Source organism: Furipterus horrens, unplaced genomic scaffold (assembly GCF_987537825.1).
Source record: "Furipterus horrens unplaced genomic scaffold, mFurHor1.1.pri manual_scaffold_8, whole genome shotgun sequence".
Classification (NCBI taxonomy): Eukaryota; Metazoa; Chordata; class Mammalia; order Chiroptera; family Furipteridae; genus Furipterus; species Furipterus horrens.
In genome coordinates, this window is record NW_028327178.1 from 80,903,318 (window position 1) to 80,908,890 (window position 5,573).

At 36.6% G+C, this 5,573-nt stretch overlaps 1 pseudogene; it reads right to left on the reverse strand.

Annotated features, from left to right (window-relative positions):
* Nucleotides 1-3,576: 3,576 nt before the first annotated feature.
* Nucleotides 3,577-4,050, reverse strand: LOC150003228 (large ribosomal subunit protein eL24 pseudogene; annotated as a pseudogene).
* Between the last annotated feature and the right edge of the window lie 1,523 nt (nucleotides 4,051-5,573).

A 5,573-nucleotide genomic window follows, 5' to 3' on the forward strand; every position in this document is an offset into this window, starting at 1 on the left:
GAACCTTTGGTATATTAATTATGATGTGTCTTGGTGTGGTTCTCTTTGGGTCTAGTTCATTTGGGACTCTCTGTGCTTCCTGGACTTGTATGTCTATTTCCTTTACCTAATTTGGGAAGTTGCCCTTCAGTATTTTTTCACACAAGTTTTCAATTTCTTGCTCTTCCTCTTCTCCTTCTGGCACCCCTATGATTCAGAGTTTGGCATGTTTAAAGTTGTCCCAGAGGTTCCTAAGCCTCTCATAATTTTCAATTTTTGTTTCTTCATTCTGTACTGGTTGACTGTTTATTTCTTCCTTGTGTTCCAAATCACTGATTTGAACCCTGGTTTCCTTTTCTTCACCATTGATTTCATGTGGATTTTCCTTTATTTCACTTAGAATAGCCTTCAGTTTTTTCCTTATGCATTTTCCATACTCAAGCATATCTGTCAAACCTGTGAGCATCTTTATCACTGGTGTTTTGAACTCTATGTTTGTTAGGTTGGCTCTCTCCTCGTTACGTAGCACTCCCACAGGAACCTTGATCTGTTCTTCCTTTTGGGCCATACTTCTCTGTCTTCTCAACTTGACAGGCTTCTGTGTTTGCCTCTGTGTCTTAGGTAGAGCTGTAATACCTGTAATGTTGTAAGGGGCGGAGACTTAGGTATTCATCAGTTCATTGTGACCCATTTCATCATGTTGTGGTGCTGTATGTGGGAGAGGGGCCTGAGAGGGAATGATGCTGCTTACTCAGCACTAGCCCATTTTCCAGGCACTTCTCCTGCTTCTCATCTGGGACTGGCACCTCTCTAGCTGTTGCCCTGGCCGTGGCCCCCAGAGTAGGTGGGTCTATGGACGTTCTAGGACTGTGAGGACTCTCTAAACAAAGAGACTGCTGAGAGACTGGCATTTATTTCCTCCGCCCCAACCCCACTGGTTTTCACAGTCAGAAGCAATGAGACTTTATTTTCCCCAGCGCTGGAATTGTGAGCCGCATGGTCTGATCTGATGCCGGGACTGCTCTCCAGGTGTTCTTCCCTACTTTTTAAAAAATGTATGACTGCACTTTCAGCTGGCCAGCCCCAGCCACTGTCACTGCCGCTGCTGCCACGCTATGTCCTCTCTACCCCAGCTCCACCCCTCCTACTGGTCAGGATGAGTATTTCTTCTTTATATCTGTTGGACTTCCATGCAGCTCAATTTTCTGGAACTCCTGGTTGTCTCCAGTTTTGATGTAGTTGTATTTCTTCTTAGTTGTGGAGGGAGTTGCAGCGTGTCTACCTACACCTCCATCTTGGCTGGAAATCCCAATTTTTTAAAAAACGTAGTTGATTTCTAGTTCCATACCATTGTGGTCAGGGAAAATGCTCGATATGATTTTAATCTTCTTGAATTAGGACTAATTTTGGGTCCTAACATGTGGTCTATGTTTGAGAATGTTCTATGTGTACTTGAGATGAATGTATATTCTGCTGCTTTGGGATGAAATATTCTGTAAATACCAATTAAATCCTTTGGCTCCAGTGTGTCACTTAAGGTCACTGTTGCCTTGTTGATATTTTTGTCTGGAAGATCTATCCATTGATGTCAATGGGGTGTTAAAATCCCCTACTATGACTATAGTTCACCAAGACTTAAAATATATATATATATATATATATATATATATATTTAAGTGTTCCTATATTCGGTACATATATGTTTAACAAGGGTTATATCCTCTTGTTGAATCAATTCCTTTAGTAAAACACTATATTTTAATTCTAAGACACTAATTTTCCCTCCAAATTTTTGTATTTCTATAATAAAGATATGCTTTTTAATCAATATGTTTTTGAATTATGATATAGTTTAGTTGGCAGCATTTTTTCTTTTTTGGTGGCATTTTTTTATTGATGTACTTTATAAGCATTGACATCCCAGCACTATGAAATAAGGTAAATGATTAGCACAAAATCTCCCTGCCAGTTCACGGTAGAACTGGGACTGGAAATAAGTTTTCCACAGTTTTAAACTAGCCTTTTAATTATTAGATAACATTCCCATAAAAAAAATGGAGCTCTTCCTAAATTGCTTTTATGCCATACCTTATGAATTTAAAGAAGCTATTATTCTTTTCCAGATGTGTCCCATTTAGAAGGAAAGAAATAATGAGTTTCAGAGACACTTCTTATGACAAGTTTCTTGCAGCATGGACCTCACCTAATGTTGCCACATATAGCAAATAACAATGCAGGAATGTATTTCATATTTTATGGGATATCCTTATGCTAAAGAGTAATTTATTATTTATCTGAAAGTCAAATTTAACTAAGTACTATGTATTTAATCTGGAAACCATAACCTTACCCAATCCTTAGAAGAAGGGAAATCAGTGGACTGATTTTTACTTTCTTTTTAAAATTTTTTTAATTATTTTTTATTTTTATTGAACTTATTATGGTGACACTGGTTAACGAAATTATACAGCTTTCAGGTGAATGATACCACAACCCATCATTTGTACACTGTATTGTATGTTCACCACAATATGTCAATTCTCCTTTGATCACCATTAATCCACCCTATTCCCTCCTCTACTTTCTCTAATTCCTGCCCCCCCATAATGTCCATGAGCGTTTTCTTTCTTTTTTTCTCAATTCATCTACCACCCCTCCCTCAGCCCCCATCACTCCTCCTGGTTTTGACTTTCCACAAGATTCTCAGTGAAGGGAGCTGGGCAGGGAGGCATGAGGTGCTCCAGTTAATCAGGAACGCTCTGGACAGTGTCTGACCCAGGATTTCGGGAGCTCTCTTGATTTAGCTCTTAAAATTCATGTTGGAAGTGTACCTAATACTCATTTTGTCTGAATGCCAAATGGTGTAGTGTTAAAATAAATATTGTGTTGAAGCCAAATATCACCAACTTAGAATGAATTTCTAGAGCAGGTTCTTTTCTTTTAATACTTAGGGACTGAATGGAATTAAATAACGAAGTAAAAATATGGTTTATAAAGCTTATTTTGTTTAACATCATAAATAATAAACTAATAATTTTGCAAAGATTATAAATATGGTTTATATATAACCTCTATTATTCTGTCTTCCATTTTTATTTAAAAGTATACAAACATTTGTTGACTCAAAAGGATAGTGTATAAACAAAATACAATAAAAAAGAAATACTGAAATTTTAAAAATTAAAAAATGAATAGTTATCTAGAGACATTCCTGCCCAATATCCCTATTAACTGCTGATTTATTTATTTTTATTGATTTAACAATTTGAAAGTTTTTAATCCTTGATTTTGTATATAAAATTAACAATTTTGCAATCATTAATTACAGTAGCAATTTACTCTTATAATAATACATATATTAATATTTATATTTTAATTGACTGATACAATTTTAATATTTAAAGCTCATAAGAAGCTTTTCTTTTAACATTATGTCTAGATGCTTACCTCTATTTAAAAATGAATATTAAGATGTTAAGAATAAATTCAAAAGAATGCTGGTCTGTTTTATTTAACCAATTTTTTATTTTATTTATTTGCTTGTTTGTTTATTTCTAGTTGTGGTCATGTCTTTATTTAAAAATCAGATCAACCAACTTAGCATTTTCCACAAACACAGAGGGTTGAAACCTTCACAGGCTCCACAATCTTTTGCTTAAGTGCTGCCTTTGTGGGAGTCTTTAGCAGTAGCCATCGCTGTCTTTTTAGATGCTTGCTTAGCCTTACTTTTGCTTTCTTGACAGCCCTGATACCTTGTTCTTGTTGAGCTCTCCTAACTTCAGGTTTCTGATTCTTCCTGGCCATTGTATCAGCAAGAGATACACCAGTGATGGCCCTCTGGAATTTGACTGCACGGCGGGTTCTCTTCTTTGAATTTCTTCTGACTGTCTCTTTTTGTGCTTTCTTCTGTAGAGGACAGTACAGTTTATCTGTCGAGGATTCCTTCTGGAAAGGAATGCCGGCTCACATTGCATTAAGAAGTTGCAAAACCTTCCTGTTGGTCCTGGAGTAGCACCTCCCATGTCCGGGATAGATCTTGTACCCACTGAAACTGTACAGCTCAACCTTCATAACTACAGCTACTGGGAAGAAGGAAAAATGGTGAAGAGCTATTTTTTTAAACTGATTTTTTAAAACTCGAAGTGTGGTCCTAGACCAGCAGCATCAGTTGGTAGATATATGCTGTATTTCTGGCTAACCCTAGACTTATAGAATCAGGATCTGAGGGTGGGACTGCATTTTAACAAGCACTCCAGTTGATTCAAATTCACATTGAAGTTGGCAAAACTCTAGCCTTAAAAAGAATCTCTTAGCCACTGGCTAGAAAAACAGGATTTCAGGCTCATCCCAAACCTAGGGAATTAATATCTGTGTCATAACAAGATGATTAAGTGATTTTTTGTGCACATTTAATGAGACCTGATGTCCTAGAAGATATCTAAACTGAATGTTGTATTTCATCATAACTCTCACCAGCTGAGACTGAAGGACCAGAGACTTTGAGTGGTCCCTGTGCCCCAGACTAACAACTGGACCTGATTTAAGGCTCTTTCTTAATGAATGAAATATGAGAATTACTTCCACCAACAGTGAGTAGATGTCAACCTTATTCAATTCTTCCATCCTGTCCACAGTGCCCCTTTTCAATCTTAATTAGCATAACTACCACAACACACCTCCTACCTTTACCCCTGGTTTTGTTATACAGCAATAACTAACTGACACAATGTCTCCTATTATAGCTTCATCAAAGTCGTTATAAAGGCTTACCCAAAAGATATGTTGGGAGATAATACACAGGGGCTGGAAAAAGTAGGTTTACAGTTGTGAGTATGCAAAACACATAGTTCATTATAATTTCATTTATTAATTTGTATTTTTCCATATGAACAACTGTAAATTTACTTTTGCCCCACCCCTGTATAAAGGTCTTTTAAACCTGCTTTTTCTAAAACAGGATTTCTAGCCTGGCTCTATATTAAAATCACCTGGTAACTTAAAAAATTCTGATATTCAAGAAACTATCCAGATAATTAAATCTGAGTCTCTGAGGATTAGATGCAAGCATTAATCTTTTTCTCAAAGCTGGCCAGGGGATGATTCCAATGTGCAGCCAGGGTAAAGACAAAATTATCTGAAGCCTGGTTTGAATACCATATCTTCTACATGCAATATGGTAGGTGGAGCTTGTTGTTCATGGTATTTCAAGTGCAAGTAAATGAAACCCAAAAGATTTCTTAGTTTGGGAAGATTTTATTGTCTCACAGAGGAGCCTTTTAAGCACGAGGTAAGTGAGTTCTACCAAGATCATCATTCTAAAAAAAAAACAACAACCCTATTAATTGTATAATCCATGCTAAGTGCTTCAGACATATCAAAGTTGGCACACCAAAAGTTTGCCATAATACTCATATCTTGTTTTCTATTCTTTCTAATCTGATGACTCCCCCAAGTGTGTTCTTTTGCATTCCCCATCCACCCCCTTATCTTATGAGTAGGAGAAAGATCTTAAAGGTCAGGGTCCTATAGGTGTTTGGTGTTAACTTTTAAGTTTGAACTCCAAGTTAAATATTGGTTTTTATCTCTCAACACAG